The following is a 12,515-nucleotide window of genomic DNA, read 5'->3' on the forward strand; positions in this document are numbered from 1 at the left end:
CTCATTCTGCCATATATTTCATGTTATAGCAGTCTTCGATGATGACTTAGTACATGTTGTTCATTTTAAGAACACTTTCACTGCAGATTTGACAAAATGCAAAGAAGGTACCAATGTAAGATTTCTAAAGATAGCTATAGCACTCACCCCAAGGTTTAAGAATCTGAAGTGCCTTCCAAAATCTGACAGGGATGACGTGTGGAGCATCCTTTCAGAAGTCATAAAAGAGCAACACTCCGATGCAGAAACTGCAGAACCTGAACCACCAAAAAAGAAAATCAACCTTGTGCTGGTGGCATCTGACTCAGATAATGAAAATGAACATGTGTCGGTCTTCACTGCTTTGGATTATTATCGAGCACAACCTGTCATCAGCCTGGACGCATAACCCCTGGAATGGTGGTTAAAGCATGAAGGGACATATGAATCTGTAGCACATCTGGCATGTAAATATCTTGCGACGCCAGCTGCAACAGTGCCATGTGAACGCCTGTTCTCACTTTCAGGTGACATTGTGAACAAGAAGCGGGCAGCATTATTTCCTGCAAATGTAAACAAACTTGTTTGTCTGAGCGATTGGTTGAACAAGAAATAGGACTGAGTGGACTTGTAGGCTCTAAAGTTTTACATTGTTTTATTTTTGAACGCAGTTATTTTTTGTACATGATTCTACATTTGTAAGGTCAACTTTCATGATAAAGAGATTGCACTACAGTACTTGTATTAGGTGAATGGAAAAATCCTATTTCTGTTCTTTTTACAGTGCAAATATTTGTAATAAAAAATAAATATAAAGTGAGCACTGTACACTTTGTATTCTGTGTTGTAATTGAAATCAATATATTTGAAAATGTAGAAAACATCCAAAAATATTTAAATAAATGGTATTCTATTATTGTTTAACAGTATGATTAATCACGATTAACTTTTTTAATCATTTGACAGCCCTAAGATATATAAATAAAAACATTATGTAAAGTGCAAGGTATTAATATTTTGACGCTGTCCGTTTCTAATCAGTTTCAGGTTCTTGTTCTCATACAGCATTTTTGCTGATGTAATGCTTGTGTTGCAAACACTGCAAGGAAAAGTTATTCTTTTAAAAGTAATAAATCTCCATAGAAGTGTAACCAATTGTACGGATTTGTTTCTACTGAGGTTAGATTTTGTGAACAGGTTTTTTGGAATATATTTTGCACTTTGCATGGATCTAACCATGTCCCTTTAAGATCCTGTGCTGTGCTTGTATACGTCAAAAACTGTTTCAAAAACAAAACAAACGCAAACCCATCTGTTTGCCAAGCAGTGTGTAGAGACTATGAATCATTAAAGGGCAGCCACGTGTCAGCAAGAGTAACAGGAAGTGGCTTGCGCTTGACCTTTATTTATAAAAGCAAGAATGACACTTCACTGCAAATAGTTAAAGTGATCTAATCAGCTTCGCTGTGCTATAGCCATCAGATCAATTGCATCCATAACACGTGTGTTTTCCATTAAAACAAGCTGCCTCACGTTGGTCGGGCTGGAGCAACTATGAGAATGCCCTCACACTTCACTGCATCAGTGTATTAAAGTGAGGGGTATTTTGGGGGGTGGACTGAGGACTCTTATTTTTTTTTTTTACTATTTAGAGCGGAGCTTCTCTTGTCTTTTGGGTAAAGAACACACAGCAGTTTGACTCTCCTCTACTTCAGTGAGAGATGTGTAGCTGCCCTTTGCCCCTCCCTGCCCTGGGTGCCCTCTGAGGCCTGAATTCAGCCGTGCACTGAACCACATGCTTAACTTTTAAGTCCCATTGACTAAAATGTGTCATGTGCCTGAAGTTAAGCGCATGCCCGACTAAATCCTCCTCCCCAGGCAAAGTGGGGGGAATAGAACCTAGGTCTCCCCCATACCAGGTGACTGCTCTAACCACAGGGCTAACAGTGACAGGGTGGGCATCATTACTGCTTTGGTAGAGTGCGGCAGGTGCCTAAGGCATTCTCAGAAGAAACACTATAGGCACCTACACTGCCTGACTCCAGGAGAGGGGTTAGGGGTCTGGAACACATGACTTATGAGGAGAGGCTGAGGGAACTGGGATTGTTTAGTCTGCAGAAGAGAAGAATGAGGGGGGATTTGATAGCTGCTTTCAACTACCTGAGAGGTGGTTCCAGAGAGGATGGTTCTAGACTATTCTCAGTGGTAGAAGAGGACAGGACAAGGAGTAATGGTCTCAAGTTGCAGTGGGGGAGGTTTAGGTTGGATATTAGGAAAAACTTTTTCACTAAGAGGGTGGTGAAACACTGGAATGTGTTACCTAGGGAGGTGTAGAATCTCCTTCCTTGGAAGTTTTTAAGGTCAGGCTTGACAAAGCCTTGGCTGGGATGATTTGATTGGGGATTGGTCCTGCTTTGAGCAGGGGGTTGGACTAGATGACCTCCTGAGGTCCCTTCCAACCCTGATATTCTATGATTCTAGGGGGTCCAGGTTGTGAATCGCAAGCAAAGTGAGGCACCGCCCTCTACCCTGGACTTAGATGCCTAACTCTGAGAGAGGGCTGGGACTTGGGACACACCTCTCTTGCTGGCATTTCCCTTTGGCTACTCTAGGCAGCTCCCCATTGAGCATGCTGACTTTTGTGGGTCACCTTCTTAAGCACCTCTTTCCCCCCATTCTTTATATAGCGGTTGAATGTCACAACGCCATATCCCTTTGTGGATTTGGATGTAGGCGCCTAGTAAATTGGGACCGAAGCAGTGCTATGACTAGGCTGGCCCTCTGCACGGAGGCCAATTACGGTCACAGTTGTAAAACATTGTCCTGAGAAGTAGCCAGAGAACTTTTCAGGCTCAAAAGCAACCATGAGTTACTTCCTTAGGTCACGCTGCTCCAGCTCCAGCTAGGCCTACGTGGTGCCTTCAGCAGGGGCCGATATCAAATGCTTCTGTGGAAAATGTGTAAAAAACAAACACAGTGCTGATCCTGTAGTACAGCGTATTAACAACATTTTGTATTGACCCATGGGGGTTTCTCAGTGATTCCAGCTGAAAGGAGGTGACAATTCAAAGGAGGAATATTGATAGCCCGCATCATTTTTTGGTTAGCTAACGCAACTGAAGGACACTATTCTTATTCATAGATGGCAGATCTTTTCTGGAAACTTATGATGCTTCAGTATTTGCATCAATGTAGCCTTCAGGGAGTTCCAAGGGTTATGCTATAATAAATCTATGGCCATCCGACAACCTCCCCGGTTAATAGCATGCCGTACACCATCACGGCCACTTGGAGCTTCAAGGGTACAGCAGGGAGAGACCTCGGCTCCTTCTTACTGCAAAAGTACAAGCTCCTGCCCTGACAAAGAATTTCCATTCGCTATTAGCCTCATAAGGCTGATGTCACACAGCTGAGCAGCTCGACTCTCTCACCTGCAGAGAGAGCAGTGGTGCAAAGTGTAGCCAATTCCTTGCAACGTACTTGGTAAAAATGTTTCTCGTTTACCCTTTTGAAATTAGCTGCCCTTTTAATTTTATTGAGTGGTCTCTTAATCTTCCATAATGGGATGGGGACTTCAGGAACACCCAGTTAGTCTCTCCTATACCATTGGGTATTCCTGTGTAATGGAACCAAATCTGCGAGAAACTAAGCATTTCTTGGAGAAGTGCTGAGGGCCACTGCTGTCTATGGGATCTGAGGGCCCTCAGCTAGTCTCTTGAGGGGCTGTGTATTCACAAGCTCAGCTCCTGAATAGCTCTGTTCCTTAAAAACTCTTACAGAACCTCCCCGCCCCCACCCTGCAATCATTTTGTTGTTGTTCTCTGCACCTTTTCTCTTTCTGCTCTGGTTCTGTTGAGATGCAGACACTGCCAGTCACTGCATTTTTCCAAGATGAGGTCCCACCATTGTAGAGATCCAATTACTCCTGTATACAGAAGTCACTTATCTGTCTGAAAACCATTTCCCTGTGTCCAGTGTATTTTTGGAGCGGTTCTCCCTTTAGAGTTGGCTGGCGCCTGCCTCCAGACATCTCACCCACGGGCTGGATCCCATTCAGGAGAAATTCATGCTCAAGCAAAACTAAGCCAGAGGCCAGGCCTGAGCCACAACTGCATTTCTTTATGGGGTGCATGCACTCGGACATTCTGTTGCCTCGGCAACCATTCTTGACATCATTGTCCTTGCCACATGTCAAATGTGCCCTACAAGGGGTTGGGAAAGCCTCCTCCATTAACAGGAAAGTGTGGTTTGATGCTGTTAGATGAGTGGGGAGGGAACTCCCTAAAGGGAGAAGGGCAAAGAACAGAGTCACTACATAGCCTGGGGGGGAAAGTTAGAGGCAATAAATACCTGCTTATCCTGGTCATCAAGCATGTAGCCTCAAATAAAAAACCTCCATCCCCAAGGGCTAAATTATGCTTCTTCAGCAGCAAAGCTGTTCTGGAGAGCAGGAGCAGGTGCACAGCTAGCATGTCAGTGTCAAGATGCATTATGCTGTCAAAAGACACTATCCCTCCCCTTGGGGAGCAATGGGACTTACTACTCCTTTGCAGCCAGCTAGTTGTCTCCCGGCAAGCAGCTAGGGAAGCGGTTGTGGGCAGGGCCATGATCCCACCTAGACACACACACCCCTTCTGGAGCATTGGATCAGTGCTAGCCAATACCCCACACGCACACAGCCTCTAGCCAAACAACATCTGCCTTCTGTGCCAGACTGGATGAGGTAGAAGGGACTCTCAGAGCTCCTTCTGACACCCCTGTGCAGGGGCAGAGGTCTCTGGGCTCTCACTGTTGAGTGTTATCCCAGTCTTTAAAATATTTTTCAAGGTGTCTGTATCCAAATGAGGAGAAGTTGTTTTGCCACATGTAGAACCTGTTCACAGATCATAGGTTCTAAACAGAGAGGAAAATTCAAAACTTTGGAGGTTCAAGGAAGGAAGTGATCATGATCTGATAGAATTCAAGATCCTATGGAAAGGAGAACATGAGAACAGCAAAACAAGGACAATGGACTTCAGACAGGCAGATTTCACCTGACTCAGAGAAACGGTAGGCAAGGTCCCATGGAAAGACCAATTAGGAAGAAAAGGCGTGTAAGGGGGCTGGCAGTTCCTAAAAGATGTAACATTAGAGGCTCAACATCAAGCTATTCCGATGCAGAAGAAAGATAAGAAAAGCCACAGGAGGCCAATGTGGCTGCACAAGGATCTTTGTAGTGATCTAAAAAGCCAAAAGGGATACATACAGGAAATGGAAGGAGGGACATGTCACCAAGGAAGTATACATGGGAATAGTGCCAGCGTGTAGGGACAAAATCAGGAAAGCAAAGGCAAAGAATGAGTTACAGCTGGCAAGAAATGTTAAAGACGAAAGAATATCTCAGACAAAAAAGAAAGATCAGGGATGACGTGGGCCCACTGCTCAGTGGAGAAGGTGAGTGGTAATGGAAGATGATAGGAAGGCAGAGCTGCTCGATGCCTCCTTTGCCTCAGTCTTCTCACAAAAAATAACATGATCAGACAACTAGTGAAGTTCCTATAGTACACAATAAGGGGGAAGGGATGGAGATCGGGAGAAGTAAAGAACATGCCAGATCATCTGACCAATTTGAATGAATTCAGTCAGCGGGACCTGATACAATTCACCCGAGGGTATTGAACAAATTAGCTGAAGAAATCTCAGAGCCATGGGCAAACTCATGGATAAGAGAAGAGGTCCCAGAAGACTGGAGAAAGGCTAACGTGGTGCCCATCTTTAAAAAGGGCGGGAAAGGAGGAGCTGGGGAACTACAGACCAGTCAGCCTGACTTTGATACCTGGGAAGCTACAAGAGCAATGTATAAAACAGTTTGCAAATACCTGGAGAATGAAGGGTGATCACTAGCAGCCAGCATGAATTTACTAAGAACAAATCATGCCAAACCAGCTTGAGTTCCTTCTTTAATAGGGTAACCGGTTTGGTGGATAGCAAGAAATGCGGTGAACATGATATATCTGGACGTTAACAAGGCTTTTGGCACAGTCCGACATGACATTCTGATAAGTAAACTGGAGAAATGCAGGCTCAGCAGAACTGCCATTAAGTGGATATATAATTCATTAAACAACGGCAACCAAAAAGTAACTATTAATGGAATGGTGTCAGATTGGAGGGAGGTTTCAAGTGGAGTTCCACAGGGATCTGTTCTGGGCCCGGTGTTGTTTAACATCTTTATTAAGAACCTGGATGTAGGAATATACACAGCATACTGATCAAATTTGCAGATGACACAAAGCTAAGCCAACACTTTGGAGGAAAGAGCTAAAATTCAGAGGGATCTTGATAACTTGAAGAACTGGACTATTGTCAACAAAATGAAATTCAACAAAGACAAATGTAAGGTGCTACACGTAGGGAAAAACCAAATGCATAAATACAGAATGGGGGGAAACTGGCTTGCTAGCAGCACTGCTGAGAAGGATCTGGGAGTTGTGATGGATCACAACCTCATCGTGAGTCAGCAATGCGATGCTGTTGCAGATTAAAAGAAGCAAATGCAATTTTAGGTTGCATTAACGGAGGCATAGCATGCAAGTCACAGGAGGCGATAGTACTGCTCTGCTTGGCACTGGTTAGGCCTCAGGTGGAGTACTGTGTCCAGTTTTGGTCACCAATGTAAAGAAAGAATGTGGAGAAACTGGAAAGGATCCAGAGGTGAGTGACAAAGATGATCAAAGGGATGGAATGGCAGTCATATGAGCAAAGGCTGAGGGAACTGGGTATGTTTAGTTTGGAAAAGAGGAGATTCAGGGGGAGCCATGATAATGGTCTTCAAATACTTGAAAGGCTGCCATAAAAATAATGGAGGAAAGTTGTTCTCTCTTGCCACAGCAGGCAGGACAAGAGGCAATGAGCTCAAACTACAACATAGCAGGATTTAGATTTAATTTCAGGAAATTCTTCCTAGCTGTAAGAACAGTAGGACTGTCAGGGTTCCTTCCCCACTCTGAACTCTAGGGTACAGATGTGGGGACCCACATGAAAGACTCCCTAAGCTTATTCTTACCAGCTTAGGTTAAAAACTTCCCCAAGGTACAAACTTTGCCTTGTCCTTGAACAGTATGCTGCCACCACCAAGCATTTTAAACAAAGAACAGGGAAAGAGATCACTTGGAGACGTCTTCCCCCAAAATGTCACCCCAAGCCATACACACCCCCTTTGCTGGGGAGGCTTGAGAATAATATCCTACCCAATTGGTTCTTAAAAGAAGGATTTTATTGAAAGAAAGAAAGAAAGAAAGAAAGAAAGAAAGAAAGAAAGAAAGAAAGAAAGAAAGAAAGAAAGAGAAAGGAAGGAAGGAAGGAAGGAAGGAAGGAAGGTAGGTAGGTAGGTAAAAATCATCTCTGTAAAATCAGATGGAAAATACTTTACAGGGTATTCAGATTCAAAACACAGAGGATCCCCCTCTGGGCAAAACCTTAAAGTTACAGAAAACAGGAATAAACCTCCCTCTTAACACAGGGAAAATTCACATAAAACAAAAGATAAACTAATCCGCCTTGCCTGGCTTACCTATACTGGTTGCAATATTGGAGACTTGGATAAGGATGGGTCGGAGAAGATGGATTTCTGTCTGGCCTCTCTCAGTCCCAAGAGAGAACAACCATGTAAACAAAGAGCACAAACAAAAGCCTTCCCCCTCCCCCAAGATTTGAAAGTATCTTGTCCCCTTATTGGTCCTTTGGGTCAGGTTCCAGCCAGGTTAGCTGAGCTTCTTAACCCTTAACAGGTAACAAGATGTTGTCTCTGGTCAGGAGGGATTTCATAGTACTGTATACAGAAAGGTGGTTACTCTTCCCTTTATATTTGTGACAAGGACAATGAAACAGACTGCCTAGGGAGGTTGTGGAAGGCTCCTTCACTGAAGGTTTTCAAAAGGAGGCTGGATAACCATCTGTCTTGGATAGTTTAGACACAACAAAACCTGCATCTTGGCATGGGGTTATACTAGATGACCCTTGCAGTCCCTTCTAACCTTATGGTTCCATGATTCAACTCTGGCAAACCTTGACTTCTGGTTGCTGCATTTCAGCTATCTTGCACCTTTCGAAAGACCTCTCTCGCTATTTTATCATGAGTCTCATGATATTGGGTATTTTGTTAAAGCACTGTCTCTTTGAGTCAAGTAATTATATGAGGATCACTGTTTTCGTTTAAAATAACCACACAAAAATCCACTCCGTGCATATGATGAAGTGAGTTATATCCCACAAAAGCTTATGCCAAAATAAATTTGTTAGCCTCTAAGGTGCCACAAGGACTCCTCGTTGTTTTTACTGATACAGACTAACACGGCTACCCCTCTGAAACAAAAGTCCCTGTAACTGTCTAGCTCTCCAGGTTACAGAGTAAAGCTTGAAGACATAAAGCCTAAATGCTCAGAAACCAGAAGGCAAATCAAAAGTGCCCTATACTTATTATTTTTTTAAAATCTCATGAGTTTGTGGGGTCTGACTCATGATTTTCGAATGCTTGGGTAGGTGATGCTTGTTGCTTTGGGGACTAAGCACCAGGTTTCATTTCCCTGATGCTTACAGGAGTCGGGCAAGAATTAATTTCAACCAAGATTTTTTTTCACTGTTTGCATAGCACGGGCTTCTGTTAAGTTAACCCAGCAAAGCTTCATTATTACTGATCTCACTTAGGTAGCTATGCAGTTGTAAGTGGCACTCCACAACACTATAATGGATGCTCTCTGCCCCCAGAATGCTTTTAGTCAGAGCTAAGATAAAGGGAAGTCAAGATGCGGGGCAATGGTTCAGGAAAAGGAGAGTGATTACAGTGAACTCCAGTTGTCCTGGGGCACTCATTGCCCAGCATGGGAGAAGCCAGACTCTCCGGCCGCCTCTCTCCCCTGCAGGAGGGGAGGTGCAGAGCACAACTCAGCTCACACTGAGCAGGAGATTGTTAAGTGCTGTGGGCACTGCACGGTCGAGGCGAAGAGACAGCATCCCCTACACCCTCCTCCCAGCAATGGGCCAAGACAGGGTGTCTTCTAGCCTCTCACCCGCTCCGTAGGCAAATAAAAAGAGGGGCTTCACTTTAAAAATTGCCTCATGGCAGCCAGCCTAGGAAAGCCAGACTCACCAGGGGAGCCAGAGGAGGGGGCAGAAGGCCAGATCCTGTAGCCAAGAACAGCAGGGTAGGCAGGGCTGGTGTGAGGTCACATCCCAGAGCGAGAATGGAGATCATGACACAGTGGCCTCTCTCAACACTTACCCACTCCCCAGGCTTGCTACACAACACCCACTGAGACAGCCTACGAATCCCCCTGAGGTAATCTGGTAGCCACCTGTCTTTGTGAGTTAGAGGGCCTGCCTGAGCTATTTAGGCCCCTTCTAATGAGACAGGAGAAGGAAGAATGGATGCCTCCTCTGTACCAGGTTAAGGGGGAGTGCAGGGGGCATGGCCAGCCCTATTTCAGCAAGTTATAGGGTCAATAGTCAGGGTTGGCTGTGACCCTAAGAGCCCCTTTATGCCAACTGGCAAAGGGCACACCCAATATTTAGCCAGTGTCTTGTAAGGTGTCATATACAAGCCAGCAACACACTGGCTGTTAATATTAGTGAGTGATGTATGTATGATTAGTGTGTAAAGAACTGTGTGTGTGCACTGGGAATATGTTCCTAAAATAGGTTCAGACCAAGCAATCTGAGCAGAGCGAATAAACACATTTGTCGGAGACAAAGGAATGTTATTTCACCTGGATCTCCAATGTAAATGGAGCAAGGTGAGGCTAGAGACAATGGAAGTACATTTACATCTACGGTAAACAAAGTGATTAAGCCAATAGAAAAAGCAAACTGACCAGAGGATGAGGAAGACAGCATGGCGTCTACACCCCAGCAGGAGAGATTAACTTTGTCTGGGTTTGCTTTGCAAAAATATATTTCAAAGGTTTAGTGGACTATAAAAAGGAGAGAGAACTCCTTAGTTATCCCTCAGTTAAGAAACAAAGAGGGTGGCACACTCTGATTCTGTGAACATTGGATCCTCTGGCCTGGAGGGCTGGAGATGCTGATCGCTGTGTGTAAAAGAGAAAACTGCCTACGCAAAGATTGTACTTGCTACAACTGAGTTTCAGTCCCTAGAAAGCGTGTTTTGTTTTGTTTTGTTTTGTTTGGAACCATACCTGACTCTGTAACTCTTGCTTCTTCATCATCATCATCATCACTCCCATAACTGCATTGGTTGTTGGGGCACCATCATTGATGAGCAATCAACCAATTATCTCCATCCCTGATGATTGTGTGTCAGTGCTTGAGTCTCCGCGAAGTCCATTCCTGTCCACTCTTTTATGTTGTCAATCCATCTCTTCTTCTGTCTACCCCTTCTTCTCTTCCCCTGTACTGTCCCTTGGAGGATGGTCTTGGATAGGCCAGATGATCGTGTTACATGGCCGTACCACTTCAGCTTGTGCTTCTTCACAGTCATCAGGAGGTCTTCATATGACCCAGCACGTTGGGTGATGATGTTGCAGACCTCTTCATTAGTGATGTGGTCCAAGTAGGAGATGCCCAGGATTTTACAGAAGTATCTCATCTCTACTACCTGTTTTTCCATTCAAGTTCTGCCGTAAGGTTCCATGTCTCGGGTTAATTATGACGGCGGCAGTCATCTCCCACCAGGGCGGACATGACAAGTATACTACTGGTGTAACCCCAACACAGAGGTTCTCTACCGTGGAAGAGATAACATCACCGTAGCCACAGGGAATGTAAGGACATTGAGACCAATAGGCAGATTGAAAGAACTCATGTACGAAATGGAACAATACACCTGGCACCTCCTAGGAATCTCTGAGGTCAGATGGAAGAACTTTGGAGAGGCACTAACGGAAGAAGGCCATGTACTCTATTACAGTGAAGAGGACAAACATGTCAATAGGATTTCTTTTGCATAAAAACATATCAAGAATTCAGTACTAGGATGCCACCCAATATCCAGCAGGCTTATTTCCATCCGTCTAAAGGCAGTACCGTTCAATATCACAGTGGTACAAGTCTATGCCCCTACAACAGACTATGACGATGAGCAAATTGAAGATTTTTACAATCAGCTCCAAGACATCATCGATAAGGTACACAAGAAAGATATCCTGACTGTACAGGGAGATTAGAACGCTAAAGTGGGTACTAACGCCCAGGCAGATTGGCGAGATAATTGTGGCCCTTTCTGTAATGCGGTATCCAATGAGAGAGGACTGAGACTTTTGGAGTTTGCCAACTATAACAATCTGGTTCTTGCAAACACATTAGGAGCACATAAAGCATCTAGACAATCAACGTGGCATGCACCTGATGGTTTACATCACAGTCAGATCGACTACATCATGGTGCAAAACCGATTTTGTTCTGAGATCAACAGAGCTAAAACAAGGAGCTTCACAGATGCTGACATTGGAAGTGATCATGACCTTGTGATGCTAAACTTTTGACTGCGGCTAAGGAAAATCGTTAGGCCAAAGTTCACCAGAATCAAGTTTGGCTTAGAAACACTTAGAGACCGAAGCATTGCAGAGTAATTCCAAGCAATGATCGGCAGAAAATTTGCTCTGCTGCTTGCTCTAGAGGAAGATGTAGAAACAATGAACAGCAATTTCAACGCTGTAATGAATGAGGCAGCAATGGACATTCTTGGGAAATACCATAAGAAGACAAAACCCTGGGTCACAAAAGAAATACTACAAATATGTGACATTAGAAGAGAACTCAAGAGAGACAAGAGCAGCACTGAGGGAGCTGATAAATACAGAGCAATTGGCAGAAAGATCAAGAAAGGAATGAAGATGGCCAAAGAGATATGGATCGAAAAAGAATGCTCTAAAATTGAAGGTTTCAGAGTAGCAGCCGTGTTAGTCTGTATTTGCAAAAAGAAAAGGAGGACTTGCGGCACCTTAGAGACTAACAAATTTATCTGAGCATAAGCTTTCATGAGCTACAGCTCACTTCATCGAATGCATCCAATGAAGTGAGCTGTAGCTCATGAAAGCTTATGCTCAAATAAATTTGTTAGTCTCTAAGGTGCCACAAGTCCTCCTTTTCTTTTTGCTAAAATTGAAGAGTGTATCAATAATAAAAATAGCAAATGAGCCTTCCAGATTATAAAAGATCCGACGAAGGAAAGATGGACCAAAGCTAACGCAATTCAAGACAAAGAAGGGAACAGTCTTACAGAAGAAAAGGACATCATCAATAGGTGGACAATTACTGCTCTGATCTACATAATCACCAGACAAATGGAGATCCTAGTGTCCTAGACAGCCCAGATTCAACAGAGGAGGGTGACTTTCCAATACTGCATGAAGAAGTGGAGACAGATGTGAAATCACTCAAGAATGGAAAGGCTACAGGTATTGACAACATCCCAGCTGAACTGATGAAATTCAGAGGAGAAATAGTAATCGATGTAGATGTACTCACTGGTGAGTGGCCCTCCATGTGGACACAGTCACTAATCATCACTTTGCCAAAGAAAGGCAACCTGCAATTGTGTC

Source organism: Chelonia mydas, chromosome 4 (assembly GCF_015237465.2).
Source record: "Chelonia mydas isolate rCheMyd1 chromosome 4, rCheMyd1.pri.v2, whole genome shotgun sequence".
NCBI classification, from domain to species: domain Eukaryota; kingdom Metazoa; phylum Chordata; order Testudines; family Cheloniidae; genus Chelonia; species Chelonia mydas.